At 39.1% G+C, this 18,752-nt stretch overlaps 2 pseudogenes; one reads left to right on the forward strand and one right to left on the reverse strand.

Moving 5' to 3' along the window:
- Nucleotides 1-6,096: 6,096 nt before the first annotated feature.
- Nucleotides 6,097-9,845, reverse strand: LOC145501619 (uncharacterized; annotated as a pseudogene).
- A 7,012-nt stretch (nucleotides 9,846-16,857) lies between these two features.
- Nucleotides 16,858-18,752, forward strand: part of LOC145501620 (uncharacterized) — an 8,256-nt pseudogene continuing 6,361 nt past the window's right edge.

Consider the following 18,752-nt stretch of genomic DNA (forward strand, 5'->3'; position numbering starts at 1 on the left):
ACATGATAATTGCAAATGAGTTCGATCTTCTGGAAAAGTTTCAAGACTTTACTAAGGACCCAAACGAAGACATGTATAGCCGAAGAATCTGTATTTTTTCTGAGCTACACAGGTCACGCACGTGTACTCGACACTCCGATTAATGCAGTCCTGCCTGAGAGTATTTTACAAACTTTTTAAGAAACTTTCAATTTTCTTGTATCCACCGTTTATTCAGTTGTTGTGAATCGGTATACCAACCAACTCAATTTCAATGCTAATTGCAGCGGCTTGCGCACTATTGTCTGCCGAGGCGGAGCTTAGAATATATTAATGTACTCGCGGGATATTCAAAAAAGGTCCCAGAGAGTCTCTAAAGGACAAATTTGGAAAGAATGCTGAGTTGCTAGGCGGAAGTACTGGAAATCTGCGTTTTGACAGCACTTGTACCCATTGCAATCCCTCGAAAACTTCCATGAAGCTTTGTGAAAAGTCAAGTTAACATAACCAGATAGTACAATGGTAATCACGCAAATATTTAAAGAGAAAGTGCTTCTCGAAGCCATCCAAAAGCCATCTCCCATACAAACAAGAAACTAAAAGGCGAATTTTCAGGTTAAATTTGACACCAGTTAGAATAGCGCAAGAAATCAGATCACAGTACATACAGTTTAGTCCATCTCTCCTCTATAAAAGCCATTTGGTACCAGTAGCTTGTGTAAGCTAGTTTATGAGCAATTAGGCGAAACGTAACCCCTTCTTGACCTTTTCGGCCATTTTTTTCGATTGTCTAGCGCACATTCCCCTGATGAACTTTCAAATTCAGCGCCGGCGGCTCAATAAAAGTCCAGGATGTGTGGCGGCATTCTGGGCGATGTCTACTTCAAAAGGCAGACCGTGTCTGGGTCATGCCCCAAGCTGTCGACGTTCATATACCTACAATATTCCAGGAAGTTGGCAAGGAAAGTACAGAAACCAACTAAAGGAAAAGGTATAGATCTATTTCCTAATCATTAGAATTCAAAGAAATTTAAAATCATTTGAAATGAAGAAGTTTTTTTTAGGGTTTTTACTGTTGAAAGACTTGACCGAGACCGGAAACCACACAGCCTCTGGCATATAGGTTAAAACGCTTCAAAGTTAACTCAAAACAAATTAAAATATATATATATATATATATATATATATATATAGCTAAAAAGTCCTAGAAATGTGACAACACTACTTGAAAGCTGTATTTTCTTAATTAAGACTGTAAAATTCGAAATTTGGGAAAATATACCTCTTAAGAAAATGCTGTAGTCATGGAGATATTAAGACGGCCGAGTAGAATAATATGTCATACTTAATTGTTGGAAATAAAGCAGCAAAGTTTGGCATCTCTTCTAAAAACTTGTTCTTGCCCAGAGCGGATTCTTCGCTTCCTTTCATGCACCATGATCCGACTGATCTAAAATGAAACTGTTTAGTAAGGAAACGCATAATCCGTTTTCGGATTTAAGAATAAGATCTCTGTAGGAGCTTAACTCGCTAAAATATACCCTTGATAAAGAAATCTTTGTAATAAAGTGGTATTGAATGGCTTACCATTGTATCAATGTTAAAAGAACAGGAAAGCTTGAGATCTGATCTGTCTTTCCTCTCTACTTGGCTGTCTTCTTTCCTACATATGCAGCCATTTTAATCTGTTTTTTTGGGGGGTTTTGTTTTCGTTTTTTGTTTGTTTGTTTTTAGGTAGTCAACGGCTCTGTATTAAATTCCTCAATCAAAGGACACTTCAGAAAGGCTCAAACAGTCCAAAAGCTTGACGAGATGTCTAAGTAACCAATCCTTGATGTTTACAGCAAAGCCGAGGAAAACTCTGCACGTGTTATGACGGGTTCGTAGAATTAGCTTTGAAAATTGTATATTCTAAACCTTCTAAAACGAAGTATCCTGTAAAGGAACAGAAAGAAAGAGTAAGTAATGAAATCAGTCGGCATCAATTCCTAAAATCTCAATTTTCATTTGACAGCGATTAATTTAATCGCAATGGGAATGATCAAAACGTGCTGCAGTTTGTACTGTAAAATCTCAATTTTCTTTTTCTATGGTGTATTGTTTCTTTCTGCTCAGCATACAGTTAACTATTAAAATGTGTAATAAATCGTGGGATTTTTTCTTCACCAAAATTTTGCAATTCTTTGCTTGTTTTTCTCTAAGCACTGATCGGCTCAGACTAATTAAGTCAGTAAGAATTTTTCGTTTATGTACTTTAACTTGATTGGCCAGTTTTCCTTCGATGACTGTATTTGCTTGCAACAGATGTCTTCAATTTGTTGCTATAGTTTCAAACTGCCGTGACCTTAAAAGAGACCTAATGTTACGAAAAGAAAAACTGTTCCTTAAGCCCTATTGCTCGTGCAGGGGACATCCCTCTGTTATTTAAACCCCAGTTAAAGTTCGAAATGTTTTATCAAAGAAGACATTCCCACGGTTTTTCATTTGCTTTGAAACGAGAAAAAACGAAACATAAACAGATCCTCCACGAAAACATCCACACAACGCGCGAGTAATATCCGCGGAAGAACTGGAAAATAACTTAAGAGGGATTACCTTGGGTGGAGGGCCTGTATGGGGGATTCGCTCTCTTGCCTTGATAATCTTTTGCTCTTAAGTATTTTAAGAAATGGTACCTAGTTCTTCCGCGAGTGCTACTCGCGCGTTGCGTGAATGTTTTCGTGGAGGATTCGTTTATGGTTCGTTTCGTTTCGTTTAAAAGCGAAGGAAAACCTCCAACGTTGTTGACAGATGTCCCCTGAACAAACAAAAAAACTGACTAAATGGCAGAGAAATGAGCAGCCAAACGAGTACAAACGAACGCTCGAACACAACGCAGACGAAGAAACAAATAGTTCAAAGTGCAAAAAGAAGCTCGTCGCCCAAATAGCAAAAGGGAGTTTAAGCAGCAACGACAACAACGTCAAGGACACTTTAAATTCAACCTATGAATCTCGCAAGAATTTAGACTCATTTGCTTTGCCTATCACGGTATATTATATATTCCAAACAGAATATATAACACGGCGTCAAAATTCGAAAAAGAAGTTCTTAAAATTTTCCGTCGCGGGTCTGCGTTCGCCAGAATACGAGGAATGTGGCCTTTTCATGTTGTTGTTTTGTAAAGAACGGCAAAGAAATGAACATAGAATTATAACTCACGCGTTGTTTGTTACTCGTTACCGTTGTGGTTTGTTTGTTAAACTCCTAAGAACCCAATGAACAGCAAAAGAATGAACAGCCCTACGAGCAAAAGCAAACGAATGCCCAACCGAACAAATATGAAGCTAAGAGTATAGAAAACATCTCTGCTATGAAAGGTCTTTTGAAACTCAAAACACATCAAATGAACTTTCACCTCATTTTCCCCCGTCTCGTTTCAGCTATTTGCGAGAAAGTCGCTTTGGCTGTCCACGCATCTCGCGAGCTAAGTAACATCATCGAAGAACTGGGTACCTGATGTCTGAATAACTTAAGAGGGATTACCTTGGGTATAAACCTATATGGGGGATTCACTCTCTTCCTTGGCTGGGATAATCTCTTGATGCAAATACAGCTCATTAGGCACAAGGAATGAAATATTTTTGCAATATGAGAATTGTTAAGGTTTTTGTACGCAGAATCTATTGCTTTTGTTCTTTAAGGGCTGGTTTTCACTAGCAACGGAGTCGGAGTCGGAATCGTACTCGGAGACGTAAGAGTGCTTATGACCTAGTGAAAATCGAAAATCGGAGTCATAAGCGGAGTCATAAGCGGAGTCATAAGCGGAGTCATAAGCTCGACGGAATCGGAGTCGGAAGAATCAGAACGTTTCCATTTCTTCCGATTCCGTTTACGACTCCGTCGCTTATGATCTAGTGAAAACTAGATTGTCGGAGTCGGAAGCAGTAGCGGAAGAACCAACCAATCACAAGGCCCAGAATGGAGCATTGTAATTGGTTTATTCTTCCGCGTCTGCTTCCGACTCCGACAATCTAGTTTTCACTAGATCGTAAGCGACGGAGTCATAAGCGGAATGGGTGTTCAGCTCCCGACTCCTTCGGTTTGATTTTCCCTAGATCAAATCACTCTACGCTTCTGATTATGACTTCGACTACGACTCCGTCGCTAGTGAAAACCAGCCTTAATCTGATTGGCCAGTTTTCTTTCGGTGACTTATTTACTTTAGCCGCCCTGCAACAAAAGTCTTGTTCAATCTGTCGTGATAATCACTTTGAAACTTCTTTTAACAGAGACCTAATGTTATGAGAGGAAAAATTGTCCCTTAAGTCCACCTAATCCGGTCTGAAGGATGGCTCATTTAAATCAAAGTAGACCCCTCAGTTTAAAGCAGGGAGCTAGTGAAAAGTTGCGTACATTAAAAACTTGGAATAAGTATAGCAAACATTTTGATTTCTGGTAAGTGTGATTAGAAAAGATGCCGTTAACAACATGCATAAAAGAGGCAGAGCAACCGACATCCACAGAACGACTGGTTCGATATAGACGGGTGGCACGGTGGCCTCATGGTTAGTGCGCTCGACTCCGGAGCGAGCGGTCCGCGTTCAAGCCCTGGCCAGGGACATTGTGTTGTGTTCTTGGGCAAGATGCCTCTCTCCACCCAGGTGTATAAATGGGTACCGGCGAATTTAATGCTGAGGGGTAACTCTGCGATAGACTAGTATCCCATCCAGGAGGGAGTATAAATACTCCTAGTCGCTTCATGCTACTGAAACAGGGATAAGCTCGGGCCTGACGAGCCACTTGGCTCGTATGCAGACTTTACCTACGCGACCAATATTAAAGGAAGTTATTCTCAGGAGGCCAAAAGGGACAGTGGTTTTTCTTTACTTTATCCCATCGCCTAAAAATCGGTAAACAATTATGTTGTCAGCATGTTTCTTTCTTTAATAGTCCTTTTCTAGTAAGATTCCAAAGGCGCTTTTACGACGAGGTTTCGGTATAACATGGAAAAGCATCTCTTAATTTGGTGTCAATGGTGGAGATGCAACATGTGCAGCAAATTTGATTTTTAATTGCAGTTTCTAGTTGGACGATTTCAAAGAGCCTGTCACTTATTCAGTTCTCCCTTTACGTTTTCGAAGTGTCTGTGAAAAGGATTTAAATACAGTTTTGAAAGACTAGTATACTTATAGTACAACAGTTAGATTATTTGCCCTCGAGAAAAATCTCGAGCTCATAATGTAGAAAATGCGTTCTATTAGCTTTTGTTGCTGCAGTCTAAAGGATGACCCCAGTATCCAGTTAATTATGCTCCAGTCACATGAATTGCCCACGAATACAATGACACCCAGTTTGAATAGAACCAGGACCTCTGTTGATTGACTTGAAAGTTATAGGCAGATTTTGTTATACATTGTTTGCTAATCACTCGTGACGACTGCTTGTTATTTATTTCTTCTTCTAAACACGTTTTGCGATCAAAGATTCCTTAACAAGAAATATCGAAGGAGATCTTGGGCGAACTGAGGCACTCAGACATTATCCTAATATCGAACATAGTAATATACATGAAAAAATTGCTCGATTCTGATTGGCTGAGAGTAGTGCAGTTCAAGTGTAACAGCAGTGCAAATAACACATCGTAATTCTGGATTATGATTGGCTGAAAGACAATAGGAAATGTTCAAAGCCAATGATATGATGTAAAATGATGAGGAAAATTTTGTGCGGAAACTTTGAAAGGTTTTCTCGAATGAGAAAAAGTGGCGTCAATAAAGGTCTTCCGGGACCTCCTCCACGCAAATTTCTTCATGTTTATATTATTAATAAGTAATCATGCGGTTTTTCCCGTTCAATTTGGAATTAATTTGCACTTGTGAGTTTTTCAAAAAGCTGAAATTGCACTCGCCGAAGCGGCTCGTGCTATTTCAGCTTTTTGAAAAACTCACTCGTGCAAATTAATTCCAAATTGAACTCGAAACTGTATGATTACCTATACTAATTTGAAAGCATTTTATGTATTTAAGAAATAACTTCTACTGTTAGCTAGTCATTAATTTGAAAACATTTTATGTATTTTAGAAATGATTTCTACTTTTAGTCATATTATTATTTCTGATCAATAACTCTCCTTGCTCAATTACTATCAAATGTAAACGGTGTCATCAACGTATATTTTCTCATTAAATGTGAAACTCTGCTTTTCTGCTTGTTAGGCCATACAAGGAGTGCCTGGTAAACGACGGTTTAGGAAACAGTAACTCTGAGGAAGCGTCAAGGTAGTCTTCATCGCAGGTCACTTGAAGAAAATCGCACAACTTCTGCAAATTTTGCTTTGGTTTAGAGACAACCTCATGACTGTAGATATCCAGCACTTCATATTTGCCATACTGGTGTAGTGTTTGGACAGACTCGACGTTATCAAGATAATTAGTTACGAGCTCGTCCAGTAAAGTTGAATTGTTTGCCTGTAAGACAAAATCAAAGATGGCATTGTCTGAATACCCCTGTGTTTTCGATCAGACAGGCTGATAGAAAAATAAATCATAGCACACATAACTGAGGACTGAGGCAGTCATATATAATAATACATCTAGGCATGGCATTATGGTAAACTAGCCCAATAGATATGTTTTTTTAACCTTTTTGTACCTGCCCAATCACGGAAGAGCACTTGCACACATGAAGAGGACAAATGTCTACACTATGAAAAACCCGCTGTAGCTATACTGTATTTGACACTTTACTCCTTGAGTGATGTGTCATTTGGTTTAAGTAAATCACTTTATTTTAGCAGTGCCATACTCATCAGGGACACTATAAAAATAAAATATTGTGGATAGAATTGAAACTTGCGCAAAATCCCAGACAGTTGGCTATATTATCAAGACGTGGAGAACTTGAATTCAGGACCATGAAAAACAGATCTAATTCCAGTGGCAAGACCGGAGGACCTACACGCCTCCGCTTTCCCCTTACCTGATTTATCAATATATGGCCAAAAGAAGACAAGAAATGTTGGATAGCATTATTTTCCATTTGAAATCATAATGGTCGGCAGAAAGATCTGTCAGTTTGGTGATTAGGTTTCAGAATATCGCACTCCAAGTCAGAAGCCACATCCTCAAAAATTCTGCCCCCACCTCTAAACGACTCTTGTACATTTTGTGTTCTTGCCATATGCCTTGACCAAGGAGTGTAATTGGGAACTAGTCTACCAGCTACGTTGGTAGTACAACACTCAACGTAAACTACGAACGAGTCGACTTTAGAACGTAAATGGTTACTGGGGTTGTTGTTTGCATCTGAGTAAATTATAATCTTGCAAACAAATCTTGTGGGTTCGATTAAGAACCTTGGCCAGACATTCCAACATTGCAATTTTGTTGAGTTCATCAAAGGGAACGGGTCGGAATTAAGACTCTGCGACAGGAGTTTAGAAGAAACAGGCTCCTGCTTTCTGGAGCCCGTTGATGCCCTATAATTTTCATGTTAAGGGATTTCACAAGTAAAATGTTTGAATACAATTTCAAACCTACTTTGAAGTTCTGTTTGTCTCGAACCATGTCCCTTGCGTCAAGGTTCTTCAGCAACTTCGTGGCAATGTTATCAAATGGGTTCCTGATCACGTGAATGAATTTCAGTTGGGTTTTCAGAGTTGTTTGTATCTCGTCCAGTAGTTGGGGGTTTCTTAGCATCCGGCTAGTTGTTGATCCTTTCTTGTCACCGATAACCTGTGTGAGAAACTAAAACAGCAAGATCAACTGCCCTGTTAATCCAACAACGACAGAAACAACAACAACCACAAGCTTTTTTTACATCCAATTTACACATAAGAAAGAAACCATACCGCATGTAGCATGTAAGAGCTATTTGATGCAGATCCAAGCCGAAATCTATGTTAACTTTTTAACCCCCGAATGTACACCAGAAATCATACCCGCGGCTGGCCTGGGTTATTGTTGCAATAAAACTTGGCCTGCTCTACAGAATAAATCATTTTTTGTTGGCCATGACGTTATATATATGACATCATTCATTCCATTAAATCATCTTTCTCAGACGGAAAGTCCGAAAATAGCGTAAAAATGGGAAATCATCCCAAAATTACACCATAATGTTTAATGGTGCGATTTTTCCAAAGTTGCTCGAGAAAACTGCAACGATGAAGGACTCTGTCAAAAGGGAAAAGTTTGAATGCATGTGAAAATGCGGTTGTCATGGCAATGTCAAGTAAGCCCCTCGAAACTTTCAGCCACACACAACTTTTAGATATAAAGCTTTCTCTATATTACTTCACTTTTTTTCGGGTACAGTATATTCAGATACTGCGCTTTTCATTCAACGGGTGTAGATCTTCTGTCTCACCTCGTTTTCTTTAGAGAGGCCTATCATTACCCTGCGCTGTTCTTGCACTCATCGAAAACCGCAGACTCAACATCTGTACCCAAAATAAATCCAGCAAAAATGCCTTCCTAAGCTATGTAAGCTCAGGGCTTATCCCATCATGCCATAATGTTTTTTGCATCGCATGAATTAAATGTTTAATTTCTTCGCGTAGCTAGTATTTTACCTCTGTACGTTCCCTGCCACTGTCCAGGCACATATTAAGAATAGTGGTCGCCTTTTGGAGACGGAAGCCGCGCGGTTTCCAAACATGGCTTGAGAACGTGAAAGAGAATGAAAATCAAAGAAGAGACGGGTCTTTACCTCACTGCCATGATGACCACTACTTATGTGTTTATAGTGATCTCATTTACCTATAAGGTTCCATTCGTGTGGAATAATATAAGCTCTGGATGAGCATCTGAAATGGCGCCGATGAGACTATGACCACTGCGCGCATGCCCGATGAAAAGCACAACTTGAATGTCTCGACGCCATTGTACAATGTTGTGAGTCTTTGCTTGAAAATTCCTAGGGAAGAATCTCCTACAAATTTAATGAAATAAAATGTAATCAAGCGAAATGAAGTGATGTGAGTGGGTTGGAAACTGATTTGTCTTACTTTCTTTTTCTTCTTATGTATTGTTGCTTTAAGGTGGCTCGAAATAGTTTTATGGCGCACGTAGACTGAATTCTAATAGCGCGCGCGAGCTATAAAAAGCCACAAAAGCCCACTTAGCAATGCAAACAATATGGCGTCTGCGGTGTATTTTCTCCTGCTTTTTAAGCGCCGCCTTAAAGCTCGTGGCCAAAAGTGTTTTCTTCTTAATAATTTGCTTCCATTTATTTGGAATTCATCTCCCTTGGTTACTTCCTCATTTCAGCGTTAAGTTTGCGTCACTTCCACTCACAACGACCGAGAAAAATCTCATAACAACGATAGTAGTTTTCCTCACAGTCCCACAATTAATTTAAGCGGCTAGCAGAAGTTGTTTATTCATTTTTTGGGGGCAGCTTTCATACAGAATGTGTTGGAGAGGAAACGTTGGGTGAAAGCAAAAAAAGAGGTACACAGAGAAACACCTGAAACACAGCCCATGAAGATTGATAGTTGAAGTTCGTGACACGTTTGGTCACGTTTCGTCGTTTGGCAAAATTAAAAAGATAAGACAAAAACAAATTGCTCGAGCGGTTAATTTACTTAAAGGCACTATGGTGAAAAGAAAACTTCAGTTTGATGGGGACGGGGAACGAGGGGTACAGCACTAGCGAAGAACGCGAAGTGTGTCGGTAAGATAGGCTTAAGACTTATTTGTTTTGTTTGTTTTTCAGTTTTCAAATGCGCTGGCAATCGCTTGTAATGGTTTCATTCAATTTCAATTTCGATGTATAATTTGCACTGGCAATTTGCACAGGCCTGTTCTGATCCCAGTTTTGAAGAGACTATTCTTCGAGCAAACGTTATATCCACTACCCGAACATATCGCTCGTTGACACATCATGCCGCACCCATACTCGCCCCATGTTGACTATCCAGTTAAGATCTGCATGCTGAGGCATAAATATAAGTGTTCATGGCCCGTTTGCAACATTTCAGGATAGAGTCAAAGATGGCTGACGTGTTCTCTGAAGCTCCGCCTTCTTCTCGATAAAAATCAGGATGCCTACAGAGGCGGATAACGTAATAAACCACGAAGAGGCTGATAAATCAAACGAGAAGCCTGCAAGGAAAAGTGAATCCCAAAGAAAAAAAAGAATGCGAGGACAAGGATCTCAGACTGGTGACGAAGCCCTTAGTGATGGCGCGCAACACGAGCATGGCTGCGTGATGTGCAACACGAAGCTGAACGACATACAAGGCAAGCTCGATAAATTACTATCTGTGCTACCGAAATACAAGCTTGAAGATCCAAGCAGCAAAGCTCGAAAAGGAAAAGGAAGGGCTTAAGGAGAGTCTCAAGTCAACACAAGCAGTAGTTGAAGGTTTGAAGGAGCAAGCCAGCGTGACCGCGGCGACGCTGAAAGTAACAACCGACAAGATAGTCAAACTAGAGGAGCTAGAGCGCAGGGTTGTCAAACAAGAATGCTTCAACAGTGGAAATAACATCAAATTCTTCGGCATTAGCGACAGAAAAAGAAAAACATTCCATGCATAGCAGTCTTTCTTGATTTTGAAAAAGCTTTCTATTCTATTGAATGGTGTTACCTTCAAAAATGCCTTGAAGCTTTTAACTTTGGTCCTTAATCACGACAATAGATCACAGTCTTGTATTATAACATATCGAGTTGTGTTTTGAACAATGGCTTTGCCACCAAACGTTTTAATCTAAGCAGAGGTGTCAGGCAGGACTGCCAACTCTCTGGGATCATGTTTGTTATTGGTGTAGAAATTTTAAGCAATGCAGTTAAACGCTCTAAGGAAATAGACGGTATTCAAATTGATCCAAATATATCTATAAAAATAACCCAGTACGCCGATGACACAACTGTTTTTTTAAAGATGTTCGGTCTGTTCAAAGGCTCTTTGATCTGCTGCAACAATTTGAAACCTGTTCTGGTCTCCGAATAAATCAATCTAAATCAGAAATACTTTGGCTGGGATCATTGCATCAGAGAAAAGATGCCATTCTAAATCTAAAATTAAGTGATGAGCCTGTCTACGCCTTGGGTGTATATTTTTCATATTATGAAGGACTTGCCACTAAAAGAAACTTCTTTGAAAAGTTGCCTAAGCTTAAAAAGACGCTCAATATTTGGTCGTCTCGAAACATATCTATATATGGAAGGGTAAATATAGACAAAACGTTGGCAATATCCGAACTAACTTTTATCTGCAACGTGTTAGACACCCCAAAAGGGTTTACCGACAAAGTAAATAACATAATATTCGATTACATATGGAAGTACAAGAATCCAAAACTCAAAAAAAAAAAACGACTATAATCAAAAATAAGAAGGAGGGAGGACTTAATATGTTAGATTTTATATTATTTGATAAAGCGTTAAAGATAGTTTGGGTAAAGCGCTTATGCGCTAACGACAAAAGACCATGGAAATTTATCCCACTATCCTTACTTTCCAATGCAGGCGGCAACCTTCTCTTCCGGTGTAGCTATAACATTCAATATTTACCCCTAAATGAAAACTTACCAAAATTCTATAGAGATTTAATTTCCCACTGGCAGAAAATTAATAGCACTAACCCAAAAACAAAAGGAGACGTGTTAAATCAAATAATATGGAAATATCAGTTTATTGGAGTAAACAAGTCATCTGTTTTTTTCCCTGGTTGGAAAAAGTCGGCATTGAAAATCTCTCGCGCCTTTTCGAGAACGAAAGCAACACCTTGATCACTTTTAAAACCTTCAAGCAGAAATACAACATCAAGAGTAATTTTCTACAGTATTACAGTCTTCTATCTGCAATACCACAGGAATGGAGCACTATGCTAAAGCAGGAATGTCTTCTACCGTATACGTACCACTTGCAATCGAAAAGCTCACATGCAAAACAATTTACAATACTTTACTCAATCAACAGCACTTCCCTCTCCTCCAACTACAGAGAGAGGACTCATTGAATGTGGCTTAATCTTTCAAGAAAGACAAAAAATCTACTCACTTCCTTTTCGTGTCAAGAGTGAGGTAAAATTATCCGTGTTTCAATATAAATAAATAGTTCATAATATTCTGTATACAAATAAAATTATGCACAAGATGAAAAAGAAACAGCAACCAGATTGTCCTTATTGCCATGACATTAACAACTGAAACACCACTCCATTTATTTGTGGAATGTCCGATTGCTAAATCCTTTTGGAATACATTTGCAAAGGGGTACAACGCTACATATGGAGGAAACATTGTTTTAAGCAGAACGAAATTATATATGGTGTTTTAAGATACACATCGTCCAATTTAACCCTAAATCACTTGATCATAATTGGAAAATATTTCCTTTACATTATAACGCAGCAAATGATGAAAAAAGACCCCAGTTCACAGATTTTGAAACCTTTGTTAACGAAAAATTGAATTAGAAAAATTCATTGCGATTACGACAAATAAACTACTTTCTTTTAACAAAAAATGGTCCAACTTTTTAAACAATTAATTATTGGAGGCTAGCTGTGCAAATGCAAATACTATTACTATTGTGGTTGGTAAAAAGCGATACTCTGAGGCTCAGAAAGAAATTGACGCTTCAACTAGACAACCACGTAGTGCATTGTAAATGTCAGACTTTAGGAGAATGCGAGACTAGCTTTTTCCTTTGTGATCCCGAAACATTTTGACTTTTTCATATTGAGACAACGCGCGATTTAAGTGATTTAAATGCGAGCATGAGAACTTCAGACTCTTAGACATTCAAACGTCATTTACAAAAACAAACAAATCGGGACTTCTAGACCTTCTTAGCTTTGGATACAGTAATTGAGAGTACGAAGCGCATTAAACCCCTAAAAGAGGAGACTGCGATATCTGATAAATTCGACCAAAATTTTGTGAGACTACTGTTTTTTTTCGAAAGACCATTCGCCCCCTCCCCCATCCTCCCACCTGGAGGAAAATAATCAAGCTTATCATATGACGCGTACGGCCCCGCGCGCAATTTCCTTGGAACCCCATAAGAAAAAAGGTCCCGTATGAAGGCCTTACGCGTCGAATTGATAGGGCCGGAAAAACACGTACGGCCCTACTAGACACGTGTAGAAATCGATGCGAGTTAATGACAAAAACAATTTTGTTGCTGCAAAAGTTTCTCTTCAAAATGAGTGAAGAGAGTGAACATTCTGAGAGCGAATTTTACTATCCAGACAAACTGTCCGATACAGAACTACTTCAGTCGTCAACTCACTCCGAAAGCAAAGAAAGAAAGTCAACACTCCTCACAAATGAAGAAGTTCACACCTTTCTCAGGACCTCTCAGAAGCCAGCAACAAGCAAACAGGTTGTCAAGAAAAGAACTTTTCCTGATGAACTGTCCGATAATTAACCTTTGGAACAAGCAAACAGTCTTGAGGCGAAACTTCTTTCAGTGGAAAGCATCAAAGAATTCACCGTGGGTCAAAAGCATGAAAACAACGTGAAGAAAACAAAGTACGATATAAATGTTTCCTTCAAGTTTCAAGAGCTTCTGGGAGAAATTGATTAAACCAGAGAAATCACAAACATATCTTGTGTACAGTAGGATAAATTGCTCTGCAGTTTCTACAGCTGTGTTGTTTGTAGAGACAAAAGTGATTACGAAGACAAGTTCATTACCTACAGGTCATTCAGATAACAAAACCCGCTTGCTCCTGTTTAATAGTGTAATTTCCACTACACAGCAAAGCCAGAAAAGTCAGTAAAATCAGGCAATGATTGTGGGAGGTAGCATCGGTGTCATTAATATTCAGTAGTTGGTTTTCCCTTCTTCAAGAGAATCCAAGAGGTCGACAAATGACGCCGACATTTCATTGAAGGTTTGTGAACAATTTCAGTGAAGCGTGAAGCGTAGCGGTTTTGACATATTTTTGACAGCTTTATGTCAACTTTCCGTTGGCTTTTTTAGACACGTTGGCCAATCTCATTGGCACGGATTGTAATTGTAAACTTACATTGAAAACCAAAACTGAGAAAATGAGTCGTGTTTTTCGATAAATTGTGAATTTCTTGTTCAACGCGAATAAATAAAGCTTTTAATTATTGTAGCCGAATCTTTTTTGTAGTTGTTCCGCGCGCGGCCGTCTGATGTTAGGTTCAAACAGAATTTTCAAAATTTTCAACAGTAAGTGGTCACATGATAAAATGCTTATTGACTGAGCAAGGTCGGACCGGACGGGAAAATATTTGGATCTCGGTCTGGACTTTCCATTCGACCAAACATTTCGGTATGAATTTCCGGAAATTTTCTAGGGCGAATGGAACAGACTTTTCCGGTGGCTGCACCAGAGTGGAAAGCGCCCTCATACTTTTGTTCGCTTTAAATTTTTCAAAGACTTCGAGGTTTAAATAGCAAATATAGAAGCATACAGAGCACTGATACGTCGACACAGTGACTTTTCATAGCCCATGACGGCAGGGACCTTATACAAACCACAACGAAGCGAAAACGTCGCAGAACGAAGGATTTAATGAGTCGTACAAGGGCTCTGCACGAGTTATGAGTTTTTGTACATTTCTTAACTAACCTATCCAAAACAAACAAGTACATACGGGGGCTTTATTTTTGTTGGAATTAAACGCTTTCTTGACGAATTTAAGTTAGTATTTATCGACCGACAAGTGGCAAGTAAAATATTGAGCCATTTTCGAATACACGTCGCCGTCATCTTTGTCTGGGATGTTCGTGGTGATCGCGGCCAAAAGAACTAGCGCTGAACAGAAAATTGCGAATTTACATAATTTCTGAAAAAGAGGACAAGCTCTTGAGGTATACCCAAATTTTCGAAAACTTTTTCCTGGAAATTTCCGTTCCATTTGATTTTCACCCCGGAACTTCCTGAATTTTCGGTTGAATGGTTCGCTTTTCGGAAATTCAACAATTTCCGGATTTTCTGGAACTTTTCCTAGGAAATTTCCGTACCATTTGACCCCGTTTCGAAAATTTCGGAATTTTTGGTCCAATGGTAAGCGCCCGTCGTTTCGTTTCGTTTCGTTTCAAAGCAAAGGAAAAACTCCAACGCTGTGGGGATGTCTTCTTTGATATTTTGATTACAAGTAAGGGAGCTTCGGCTCTCGGTATGTTTTATTATAATAATAATAATAATAATAATAATTATGAGTTTGTTGTGCGCAAATGTTTTAATACATTTCGAAACTTTAATAGGAGTTTAAATAAGAGACGAATGTCCCCTGCACAAAAAATAACAACTAAATGAACGGCAGAGCCTCTGCCGTTCATTCAGCTGTCCAAACATTTGAAATGTTTAGACAAACTGAACGAGTGCAAAGCAAACAAACACCCAAACACAAGCTAAGCAATTGAAGAAACAGATGGTCGAAAGTACAGGCAGACGCTCGCTGCACAAGTAGCAAAAAGCAGTTTAAACAGCAAACGCACCAAAGCCAAAGGCAACGTCGATTAAAAAACGGCTTAACATTCAACCTACGAATCTCGCGAATTTTAAATTCATTTAATTTGTCTATACTCTCAGAAATATCCCAAACAGCTAGAATATGTAAGACAGCGTCAAAATTCGAAAGAGAAATTTCAAAAATTGCCCGTCGTATAGTTCGCGCAAAATGGGGCTATTTCACGTTGTTGTTTTGTGACCTTTTGTAAACAACGGCAAAGAAATGAACAAAGAACTATGAGGCACGCTTACATAGCCATTGTACTCGTTGCCGTCGCTGTTAAATTTTGCTTAATTAAACTACCTGAAACCGAATAAACGGCCAAATAATGAACAGGCAAACGAGTACAAAATAAACGAAAGCCCGGCTGAACAAAAAGACGACTGAGAGTGCATATTCACTCTTTTACCTTGATAATCTCCTGATACTAAGATAATACTTCGTGGGAAAGAGGAGGGCGGCTGTACATTTTACAACAATACACGTAAACTTAACAGCGCCCATTAGGCACAAGGAAAGCCGTATTTTTGCCAAATTTGTCCTTGTACTAACGACATCGAGTATACTAGGTCTGAAGATTTTAGAGCTTCTCTGCTTCAGGTTAAGCTTTTTCTGCTCAAAGGATTCTGGGGCCAAGTTTTCGGGGTTTTCGAGAAACGGGCCCCTGGATTTATGTACCAATCGCGCGCCAACGTTTTTTTTGTTGTTGTTGTTTGTTTGGTTTTTTTTTTTTCTACGGAGGAGAAGGACGGTATACAAAATATGATTAAGTCCAATAGAGAGAAAAACGCTCGAGCAATCGAGGATCAGTGAACTGGTCTTTTTTCCATAACCCGAAAACCTATGACATAACGTACTGATTTATTTTGCAACGAGGTTAACAAAATTATCAAACGCAGCGTTAGTCGCGTTAAGATCGTTATATTTCTCAAAAAGCGATCTCACACAGAAGGAGTATACAGTTAAGATGCTTGATTTTGTTATTGTACCCAGGAGAGGACCGACAAAATTAAGAATCTGTTCGAAAGTTCAACGTTTTATGACCTAACCTAATCAGCATGATCTATCTAATGATAACCTGAGACTTAAACCGAGGGTTCAACTTTCCTTCTTTATTGTGCGAGTAGCTTGTGAGATATATTCAACAGCTATCTCCCCTTATGGGGGAGGGAGGGTGGCATCCACCCCGTCCCCTCCTCTTACGTCCGAGGTTAAACCTTGCATAACTAGCACATTCATATACTTTATTTCCTCTCGAATTTTAAGTAGCTAAAATTAACAAATATTTTCGAGAACATAAATCTAAAGATAATGAAAGAGCTAAACTATGTACATAATAAAACTAGGGACAAGTTGAAACGCTACTGAAAAGAGTCATACTGTATATCTTTTGCTTGAAGTCCGCAAAAGTAGAAGTTCTAAGTGAGTCCGGAAGAGAGTTTGGCAGCTAAACATGAAAAGGAATGCAGGCCGTAAATTGTTGTTTTTGGATCAGGAAGAGACAGAGTATAATTACCGCGTAAACTGTAGGTTGTAGAGCGTAGAGTAAACATACTACTTAAATATCTTGGATAGCTATTAGAAAAAAGAGACTCATATAGTATAACTAAACATTTTGAAGGCGTCTAATATACAGAGGTTTTAAATTAATTTTATCAAGTAACAAAATCAGTTAAAAATACTTCAAGTATTATTGCTATGTCTTTGTTAATATTTGTTTCTTTTTTGTTGCAGGCTCAGTAGTACAGATCATCCAAAGTATCGATGTCTCCTAAAAATTTTAAAATGTGCCCTGTTCGTTATTGGTACCCTACTATGCGTACTTTTCTGGGCCAAATGTACTTGTGATAGATCCAAAGATGGTATGTTAAAACTAGTTTAAATAATATATATATATTTCTTTTAAAAAATACCATAGTTACGAGGAAACAGCATCAAACCTACCTGGTTTTCAGGTAAGTCCTTTTTACAGGCCGATTTAAATGGAGTTTGAAAATTGAGAGTTTTTAGTTGGGAGAAGAGCCGGAGTAATAGAAGAAGAAGAAAAACCAGAAGCAGGGACGAGAATCGACAACAAACACAACTCACAAATGGCACCTAACCAGAATAGAAACCGGGCCACATAAGTGGGAGGCGAGTGTTCTCACCACTACGCTATCCCTGCTCTCTGCTCTCATCTCGAGCTCTTTAAGTTCTTAACGCTTTTTTTTCTTCTAATTGAGGTCATTATTTATGACGCGTTGTTGGATTCTTCATAAGAAGTATAATGTAACTTCGGGCTAAATGTGATACCAAAAGAAACACTCTTTTAGCTCCACAGCGTACGAATCCACCAGCTCTAGATTCGAGAATTTACGACAAAGTCAAGCTTTTTACACTTTTCATTGAGTACGACAGAAGTCGGCACACTTTGATGGCTTCCCTGTTAGATGCCCATCCAAATGTGATCATCGCCGACGACTTCAATATCCTTGGAGAGTGGATCAACAATCCTTTGCTGTCTAAGAGAAATAAATATTACATGTACGAGTTGCTCTACGCAAAATCTCGCTATGACGTCATGTATGGCGTGCGATCGCGAATGGTGGATGGCAAGCCTGTTCAGTATCATTACAACATCAAAGGACAGTGGCAAGGAAGATACAATAACACCATACAGGTGAACGGAGCTTATGAATTCAATCCCGCACTCTTTCCACGTTTGGATTCTCAGCACTTTTACTTATCAATCATTGAGTGCTGGGTTTGGTTTTACAGCAGTCACATTTTCTAGCCTGTATCAAAGGTCATCATGCAATAACAAACTTAATGCGTTTAGTACAGTACTACTGGGCCCGGTTGTTCGACAGCCGATTAGCGCTAACCCACGATTAAATCGTCCTAATCCACGGAATAATTTTATCCTTCGATTAAATTCTGTTCCTCAAAGCTAGATTAGCACTATCCAAGGATTAAACTAAGGTTTAAATTTAACACACCTAGCGAGGTGGATTAACTCGCTAATCGGATGAAAAGGCGGACAAACACATCAAAATGGCGGACTTACAGTTTGTTGATTTTGCTTTAATGCCGGGCTCAGTAAGGAAAGGAAAGCAATTTGGGCTACCTGACGAATTTTCCTAAATAGATGTTACTCTTCTCTCACGGACGAGCCATCCCGCGTTCGGTTTACCCGCGGTTTTTCGATTTTTCACGACAAGGACGGACCGCTGTTCGGCGATCCGCAAACGTTTTTACACGACGAGCGTGAAGCAAGAAATTTCAACATTTCCAACGTCAGAAGGATCTCAGAGGTAGAAATCGTCGCTCACTAGCCGCTGTAATGTAAAAGGAAAGATCAGTGGTAGA

Source organism: Orbicella franksi, chromosome 10 (assembly GCF_964199315.1).
Source record: "Orbicella franksi chromosome 10, jaOrbFran1.1, whole genome shotgun sequence".
Taxonomy (NCBI): Eukaryota; Metazoa; Cnidaria; class Anthozoa; order Scleractinia; family Merulinidae; genus Orbicella; species Orbicella franksi.